The following is a 10,412-nucleotide window of genomic DNA, read 5'->3' as shown; positions in this document are numbered from 1 at the left end:
TGTGTTAGAAGGTAAGAGTTTTCTTTGTAATCACCTTTATGGTTAATTGAATAAATTGTGTTCACAGTTTAACATAATTTGAAACTGATATTGTGCGATGCCTCCCTAAAAAATGCTTTCTGATGTATTTTCAAATGTTGTTGTAGATAATGGTAAAAACTGGGTTCTTTTCGAACTTGTGAAGGTAACTCTTTTTTTTTTTAAGATTTAAATAAATAAATGAATGAAGGAAATTAATTTTTTTTTTTTTGATAGTAATGTCAAGATTTTAGAAGGATTAAGGCTCAGGATTCACTACCACTTCAAGTTGATTGGTTATAAATAATATTTCGGAAATTATTATTAAGCTCTTTTTCTTATTAAATCACTTTTTAATTTAAAAGGTGTCCAAATATTAAGTTGTAATCCTTAAGCATGATTTATCAAAGAATTATTCTAAGCATAAAACATCAAACTGATTCACAACTAATTAAGAAAACCATTTTCTCTTTTTTTTTTTATATTTATCCAAGTGAATTAAATAAAGTAAATAATTAAAGAAATTATAAATAAAAATATTACCAATCAAACATGAGTGAATAGATCCTCCATTGCCTCAATCACCAAGAATTTAGCCGCTCATCATGTTGGAAAACCTCTCAAAATATTTCATTGATGCTCAAAAGTGTTTTACAATGAAGAGAAAGACAAGAAAATGATGTAAAACAGGATTTTGCGACCCACAGAAGGCGTCCAGAATCAACGACAGAGCTGAAGTGCTGTTGTCTTTGAAGAGCTACGACCCACACCTACGACCCACGCCTGTGAGTCTCTTTCACTGTTGATAAACGACTGCTGCTGCGAGTCCGTTCTTCGTGTTCTTCGTGTTCATCAGCAGCAGAAGCAGAAACCGAGTTTGGGAAAACTCGAATTTCTTCTTCTCTGGCTCTCCTTAGCCCCCCAGACTCTCGACAGCCCTTCTACTCGACCCCAGGAGTTAATTTATACCCAATAGCAGCATTTAATCCCTCGCAATAACTCCATATAATTCTCATTTACTCGGGAAAATATTTTTTTTATTTTCTTCATTGTCAGCCAAGATACGATCTTTTCCACCTCTTCTGCCTGCGCAAATGAGTTGTAATACTTCCATAAGCCACATACAAACTTTATAAGAGAAGATATCTTCCCCTGTTTGTCCACAAACTTTCCAAATTTAGCTCACAGTGCACCCGATAATATCTTCCCCTGTTTAACTTTGATTTCCTCCCACGGCTTACTTGGCCCATTTTGCTCGATCAAAATGCTTGTACTAACTCTGTCCTGTGAATTCAAGCCCAACCCAATTGATTTCAGGTGTTGAATCTCGCAAAAACACGTCCAAAAATTCAACTCCAAATCATGTAGACGATAATTAAGTTTCCCGCCAATTTTGGAATTTGAATTTGGGAAGAAAACTGGCATCCCCCTAATCCTGTACGGGTGTCCCTTTAGCAATTTGGGCTGAAATAGTAATTCTTGGGTGGAAATAGTAATTTTTCTGGGTTCCTCCGGGACATTTCTGGGACGTTTCCGGTGCATTTCTGGGGTGCTTTTAGTACTTTTCTCCGGGGTGTAAATCATCACTTTTTGAGCAACTCTTTCCACAGAAGGGTATTTTCTCCAAAAATACCTAAACAAACATAAAAACACCGTAATAAGAACAAATGGGTACTAACAAAATACACAAAAGAGATGAAAATAGACACATAAATGTGTCTATCAAATACCCCCAAACTTATTATTTGCTAGTCCTCGAGCAAATTTTATTCTTGAAAAGTGACCGAGTTAATCTCGGGTGGGTTTATCAGAGGTGTACCCACAAAAACCAATACTCCAGACCCTAGCTATCTACGCAGAACCTTGGAAAGCACTAAAGAACCTCCTTGGTTGGCATACAATTATTGACTCTAAGAGGAAGAACCCTGATGCGAAATTCCAATTACTGTACACGAGTTTTCACTCAAGCATACTAAAATTCATATAAGTGACAGAGCTCTACTAAGATAGTTTCAGGATGGACATCATACTCGGAGTCAGACTAATCACATGAAAAGATTAAGAAGATGGAAAAAGAAAAATGTAGATGGTTGAAAAGTGAACGGTGTTTCCCATATCTGTCTGAAGGCCTCTGCCAAGGTGAACCTAACCTAAATGACTGAGATACCGGTCTGACTAATATTAACACACTGGCATATACAAGGGAACCAGTGGTCAATAACTTAAATCTAGATCAACAAACTGGCAAATACAAGGGAACCAGCAGTTGACTACACATAACCATTCACTTTTTTTTTTTTAACTTAACGGCATGAATAGATCTTTTTGATCCAAGCGCATGCTTCTTGTCAGCAGATTACACGATAATTCCCACGGGTCCTGCATTCCATGCTTGCTTAGGCGACGGAAACAGGGAGAACACACGCATATTGCTATCCAAGTGTTAATACTTATTCCGATTGGTCTAACTGGTCCGGTCTTCTTCTTTTTTTTTTGGAAAAGGTAACTCAGTCACTCTATTTCACCCTAGCAAAGGTAACAACTTGAATCGTGTGCCCCACCAAATCACTTGAAACAAAAGAAAACTAAAAATAGAAAGTGAAAAGGACTCGACAAGATATGGCGAAACTATCATGTTATTTCTAACACCTGAGCTTTGTGCTTTTATGAATAGACTCTATAGATGTTTCCATCTAGTCAGATTGGTTCCTCAACTCCTAAAACAAAAATGTTTCCATCCACTTAGATTGGTTAGTGCTATCCTAAATACGCATAAATTTCTAGGCTCTGGAGTTTATTTATTGCAACTAAAAAGTTTCTCCCATACCCCCAAACTTAAATCTAACATTGTCCTCAATGTTCTAAAGATGAAATTAAAAGCATGAACAAGGAGAGACAGTTACTATTTGAAGCAAAAGAGTGAAGGAAGGATATTACCGGGTTGCATGAGATTGGGTTACCTCCCAAAAAGTGCTAAGTTTAAAGTCTTCAGCCAGACTTAGAAAAGGTTTAGTCAACTCGAACCGTATAACAGTAGCCGGAATAACTGCGGGTCTTTAAAACCAAAAAGAGATGACAACAGGAAATTGCAGTGAACCAAGAAAATGAACAAGACTAGCGTGCCCTTACCTAGTTTCCTGATTAAGATATTTATATCTAATTGTGGTTCAGGTTCAGGTTCTATGAAAGGGTCTAAATAAAATATTTTTCTTGGATGCATTTCCTCATAGATTGGATCTAAATTACTAGGTCCTAGAGTCTGGAAAAACTCAAATACGAACTTAGAATCACGAAGTAATAACCTAAATAATTGCGGATCCTCTAAGTCAATCAGATATGACTTACATAATTGACCACAATGAGAGTAGTGGTCATCCTTAAGCAAATATGTCGATTCTAATTTCCTAAAGCATTTAGGTTTAGTCTCACAACTTAATATTCGACACATTTGAAATCTATATGTTCCCACATTTGGAAGAAAACTATTTGGTGGGAAAACAAAATCAATCTTGGTATTATTGCCTGGGTTAACCACATCAACCAGAGGATGGGTTTCTAACATTTGAGACTCTTGTTGGATATCATTAGGTTCTGGAAAACGATTATGAAGATAATCTTGTAATATGGTTGAGGCATTGATGTCAAGTCCCAAGTGAGGGACCTTACTAAGAGTTAAAGCACATGGAGAATGATACTCACCCCCAAACTTAGAGTTTTCGGCGTCTCTAGATAGACTGGTCATAACCTCCCTAATTTCTAGGTCGGCAATTGATTTTTCTAAGTCAGGTTCATCCTCGCTAATCTCTATGAGTTCATCTAAGACTATTGTTTCTAAATCGTTTGACTCGATCTCAAGATAAACTGGTTCCTCTAAACCATCATCGGTTTCGTAAACAGGATATACTACATCGTCTGAAACGGGGGTATCTCTAGTCAAATCCTCGTCCTTTTGAATAGGTGAATAATTTTTAAAATTATTAGGATCTGAACCAGAAATAATATAATCATTATAAGGCTCAACTGGGGTAACAAATTCCTGATCACTATTCCCACATATTTCAGATTCTTCATCATCACTATCCTCATCATCATGATACAATTTTTGAAATTCAAGAATTCTCAATCTTTGTTCCAAACTACATGGTCTATGTTTATAATATTTCTCATAGATCGTTAGAGGTGATTCCTCAATAAAAGTTGGAGTATCCATATATCGCTGCCCACGCATATATTCACCAAGAGTCATTTCCGAAGACGTCTCTTGATAACGAGAATTTCTAGACATATATTCTCGCAACGTCATCGCAGGTCGCGTCTCCTCAAAAGGATTCATCACCGAAGAAATATAAACTACAGAGGGATTCTATACAATCACAAACAAGGCCGACTCGACTCCACCAAAGCAAACCTAAATATTTCTAGCAAACAAAAAGCATGATGGCTCCACTTAGATTGTTTCTAGACCAGCTTCTACCTTTCGAAAGGGAATTCGTTGCAATTTGAGCAAACCCCTCTGGAATCAATCCGAGTCAAAGTAAGTTGAATTGAGGCGAGGGAAGATCAGTGGAGCTTTGATACCCAAGGCCTCACCGCTATCACAAGGCGGCGCAGTCACGCATTCAACTCACAGAAACCATCATGAACTTTGGAGTGTGCTTAAAGAGCAACCAATATTTTTCGAACGAGTTTCCTATTAAGCTCGTTAACCTATCGGTCTCGTTCTATTCCAAATTTTAAGCTTTGGTTCGCGTTAGGTTTCGTTTTCCTAAGGCGGGCAAGAAGGGAACGGTGATGAAATCCGAACCCTTATCTTGTTTAGGCCAGGCCTTGCCCTTTACTAGGAAAATAAAGACAGTCTGGTTCGTCCTCAAACAATTATCACCTTAAGGCAGACAGTAACCCGCTTGCAGGAGATTCGCGGGTGTTTCGATTGGACTTACCTCCCGTACTAGACGGGAGATGAATCGTTGTCGTCGACTCGGGCCACGACTCCTATGCCGTGTGCGAACCCGAAGGGCCGAGACGATATAGTAATCGTCGTCCTTCCCTGCACACAATTTATATATTTTTTTTTTCTTTTTTTAATAATAATTCCCTTCCGTAGGGTTAAAAAAATAAAGTCCAACTGTTTAAAGTCCAAAGTCCAAATAAAGTAAAGTGCAAAAGAAAAAGAAAAATAACCTAAAAAAAAATATATAAAAATCTCTCTTTTTTTTCCCTCTCTTTTCTATATATAAAACAAAAAAAAGAAAATTCCTCTTTCGCTCCTTTGGCTTTAAGCTTTTCCTTCCATGGTCCTTAGTACTCCACTTCGAACCTGCAAATCAAAGACAAAAAGAAACGTAAAAAGGAAAAAAAATAATAATAAACCTAAAAAAAATTCTACCTAAGCACAGGTCCGCGTCAGCGGCGCCAAAAATTTGATGTATTTTCAAATGTTGTTGTAGATAGTGGTAAAAACTGGGTTCTTTTCGAACTTGTGAAGGTAACTCTTTTTTTTTTTTAAGATTTAAATAAATAAATGAATGAAGGAAATTAATTTTTTTTTTGATAGTAATGTCAAGATTTTAGAAGGATTAAGGCTCAGGATTCACTACCACTTCAAGTTGATTGGTTATAAATAATATTTCGGAAATTATTATTAAGCTCTTTTTCTTATTAAATCACTTTTTAATTTAAAAGGTGTCCAAATATTAAGTTGTAATCCTTAAGCATGATTTATCAAAGAATTATTCTAAGCATAAAACATCAAACTGATTCACAACTAATTAAGAAAACCATTTTCTATTTTTTTTTATATTTATCCAAGTGAATTAAATAAAGTAAATAATTAAAGAAATTATAAATAAAAATATTACCAATCAAACATGAGTGAATAGATCCTCCATTGCCTCAATCACCAAGAATTTAGCCGCTCATCATGTTGGAAAACCTCTCAAAATATTTCATTGATGCTCAAAAGTGTTTTACAATGAAGAGAAAGACAAGAAAATGATGTAAAACAGGATTTTGCGACCCACAGAAGGCGTCCAGAATCAACGACAGAGCTGAAGTGCTGTTGTCTTTGAAGAGCTACGACCCACACCTACGACCCACACCTGTCAGTCTCTTTCACTGTTGATAAACGACTGCTGCTGCGAGTCCGTTCTTCGTGTTCATCAGCAGCAGGAGCAAAAACCGAGTTTGGGAAAACTCGAATTTCTTCTTCTCTGGCTCTCCTCAGCCCCCAGACTCTCGACAGCCCTTCTACTCGACCCCAGGAGTTAATTTATACCCAATAGCAGCATTTAATCCCTCACAATAACTCCATATAATTCTCATTTACTCGGGAAAATATTTTTTTTATTTTCTTCATTGTCAGCCAAGATACGATCTTTCCCACCTCTTCTTCCTGCGCAAATGAGTTGTAATACTTCCATAAGCCACATACAAACTTTATAAGAGAAGATATCTTCCCTTGTTTGTCCACAAACTTTCCAAGTTTAGCTCACAGTGCACCCGATAATATCTTCCCCTGTTTAACTTTGATTTCCTCCCACGGCTTACTTGGCCCATTTTGCTCGATCAAAATGCTTGTACTAACTCTGTCCTGTGAATTCAAGCCCAGCCCAATTGATTTCAGGTGTTGAATCTCGCAAAAACACGTCCAAAAATTCAACTCCAAATCATGCAGACGATAATTAAGTTTCCCGCCAATTTTGGAATTTGAATTTGGGAAGAAAACTGGCCTCCCCCTAATCCTGTACGGGTGTCCCTTTAGCAATTTGGGCTGAAATAGTAATTCTTGGGTGGAAATAGTAATTTTTCTGGGTTCCTCCGGGACATTTCTGGGACGTTTCCGGTGCATTTCTGGGGTGCCTTTAGTACTTTTCTCCGGGGTGTAAATCATCACTTTTTGAGCAACTCTTTCCACAGAAGGGTATTTTCTCCAAAAACACCTAAACAAACATAAAAACACCGTAATAAGAACAAATGGATACTAACAAAATACACAAAAGAGATGAAAATAGACAAATAAATGTGTCTATCACTTTCCCACCAAGGAACCAGCTTTTTTACGAGTTTTTCTTTTGTTCATGGTTCTCGTCTCTCCCATGAGCGGCTAGTCGGCCGTTCATGGGCTATGATGGTCACAATACACAAGTATCCCTAACATAATTGCTAAAGGTGAGTTTGGTTTGAATTTGGTAGAGATAAGTTGAGTCTGAAGATGAAGTTGGTGAGGGCATCCAGGGTTTATTCTTGCATCGTTTACAGATCTATGCACTGATCTCAGATTTATGTATTTGAGTTAAAGAAGTCGAAAATCTTTTTATCAGGAGATTAATTATTTAGAGACGGGGGGGGGGGGGGGGGGGGGGGGGGGGGGGGGGGGGGGGGGGGGGGGGGGGGGGGGGGGGGGGGGGGTTATTAACATCTTTAGAATTCTCTCTTGAAATTTCATCTGTTTTTGGATAATGATTGGCAGAAAATGAGCTAATTTGGGGTTTCTTCTTTCTATTATTGATTTCGTCTGAATTCTCCATTGTCAGGTGACGAATTTTTCTTGTTCTGTTGACTTCAAGTTCTATTCTATAACCTTCATGCAGAAATCAATTTCATTGTTCCACTCATATTTTCCATGATGATTTGCCTTCAATTAGAATTTCTTCCCGTTTTCTTACCCCTGGATTGAATTTCATGGAGTTTGATTATAATGGATCTTCATCAGCCTCCAGATAAATTTCCTGTTTTTTCAATTACTCCCTGTGGAATTTATATTTCGATCTTTTAATTCAAACCCTAAATTTTACCTATGTATACTTTGAATAATAAAGTTTTTGTTATCCCAGTTGTTCTTAAATTTTTTCCTTTCAATCTTTTTTAAGAAAATACCCATCCTTTCAAATTTGAGTTTTTCTCTTCCTGTGTGAATAGCTTCTTAGCCGAGTCTGCTGTATCACCATGCTTGATATTTGTCATGGTGATGTTTCTAATATGATATCTCAAATCCAACAATCCTTGAATCTGAGTAGTGGTAGACAATATTAGTCTTTTAGAGTCTTTTCCTGCTTGATTTCAAAACAATGAAAAGCTTTGAACTAGCTGCTTGTTAAGTAATTTTGTTGAACAAGGTGATGGAAATAGCTGAGGCGTCAGAATTGCCTTGCTATTTCAATGGGAGATTCAAGGGGGTCTTTATGCCTGTAAAGTAAGGGTGTGGGTGTTATTAATCAGATTTGAAAGAGAGTTTAAATTGCACAGAGTTTCTAGAGGTTGTAAATAGGAAAGTATCTGGTGATCTGGTTTGCATTAGGAAAGGGGAGAAGAATAAAGATCTTGCTTATTGGAGTCCAGTTAAAATGTTTTTCTTTATCACAATGCATAATCTAAACCCTGATCAAGTTAATAGTGATGTTATAAGGAGGTTTTGCTTGCATGGGTAGTATCTTTTCATTTTCATGTCCTATAATGAAAACAAATGGAAGTTATTCCATCTCTGTGAGTGAAAATACCATATTCAAAGAGAGGAGAAGATTTGGAGTGGTTGCTACAATTGATATGGATTTCACTAATGATGTCACATTTGAATTCCTCCATTTCCAAATATCTTTTGTGGGTATTGTGACCTCATTGGGAATAAGTTACAGAACTGCCTATAATTCTTCATTGTTTAACAAGCGGAGGTACAACAACAACAAGTTGATTCCGTCATTGCCGATATGCACTGTCCTCACCAATGATCTAATGGAGAAGGCTCATCCTCAATGGGTAATAGTATTGCAGTTGCTTAAGAACCAGATTCACCTGTAATAACAACAAATGGGATATTTTGTGTTGACTGCCATCAGAGCCTGTGAGATCCTATTTTTGAGTTTTTGTTTAGTGTTTTCTCTTTAGTTATTTTACCATATATTTATCCATAGTTGTTTACTTTTTAATCTTTTTAGGCGCTTTCATTTTTTTGTACTGTTAGCCCCTTTAGTATTGTTATCATTTGTAGGTTTCCCCTTGTTTAGTTGCTTTCTAGTTATAGCATAGAGTACCTTCCTTTTTCCTATTTTCAATCAGAACTTTTTACTCTGCTGCCTTTTGCTTGATAATCTTAATAAGGCTTAATTCTGTAACTCCCTTTTTGTGCTTCCCACCTTCAAGCACCAGTTTTCTCTCTGGTTCTAGCTGTGTTAGCTCTCTCTACGCTGCATGGTAATTCTTGTTCGGTTGATTCTTGTTCTAGTTTAATTTCCTAGTGGAATCTTAATTTTTTTCTTCTTCAACAGTTTGCTAGTTTTTCTTTTTGCCCAGTTCTTATCTTTTCTCCCCTTTTTTGGTCTCTATCTCTCTTTTTTTCAATTTGCATTTCCTGACAATTTCTCTGTCCTTAAGTCTACCTCTTCAGTGTTTTTAGTCTTGTTTTTCTCAGTGTTTTCTGTTAGTTTAGCCATTATGAAAATCCTTTCGTGGAATGTTCAAGGCATAGGGACACCTATAACTAGGGACCATCTCAATTATATGTATCATTTTTACAAACCAGACATAGTTTTTTTAGCAGAGACAAAAGCGCCAACGTCTCGCATGGAAATGTTTTTAAAAAAATCTCAATTTCATGACTGGTTTATTGTTCCTTCGGTGGGGATAGAAAAAGGGTTAGCTATTGCTTGGTACAATAATATTTATATTCAATTAATTGAGTCGAAATTTAATGTGTGCCATTTCGAATTGACTCTAGGGGATAAGAAGGTTGTGATTACTTGTGTTTACGGAGCAGTAGATGCTGACAATAAAATTGATCAATGGACATATATTGCTAACTTTGCTCAACAGGTCAACAAACCTTGGCTCCTAATAGGAGTTTTAAATGTTATTCTGAAAAACAAGGTGGAAATAAAATTTGCTCAAGCAACAAATCTTTTATAGTTCGTACAGTAGATTCCATGGGACTTCAAGATGCGGGTTATGAAGGAGCACCTTTCACATGGTCCAATAATAGAGAGGGAGATGCCAACATATGTGAAAGAATAGACAGAGATTTGACATCATTTCAGTGGTCGCATAATTTTCCCAACACAAAGGTAAGTCATCTTCCTAGAGTTGGTTCAGATCATACACCTCTACTTTTTGATTCAAATCCGGAAAAAATAAAAAATCCAAAAACCTTTTAGATGCATTAGAACTTGGTTATCTCATCCAACACTTGCATCAATGGTTGCCAACTCTTGGAATTTCCACTCCAACAATACACGGGACACAAACATTTATTCGAAGCTTCAACTATTATCCTTGGATTTATCTCAATGGAACTCAGGTGTGTTTGGAAACATTCATATAAAAATATAAAATCCTTGAATAATAGGATTGAAAGCCTACATAGAGCTAGAAAATATTCCGAAAATTTAGAAAAACTAAAAATCTCC

Source organism: Papaver somniferum, chromosome 6 (assembly GCF_003573695.1).
Source record: "Papaver somniferum cultivar HN1 chromosome 6, ASM357369v1, whole genome shotgun sequence".
In the NCBI taxonomy this organism is placed as follows: Eukaryota; Viridiplantae; Streptophyta; class Magnoliopsida; order Ranunculales; family Papaveraceae; genus Papaver; species Papaver somniferum.
The sequence above is the reverse complement of the archived record's forward strand: the minus strand, read 5'-3'. Positions refer to the sequence as shown.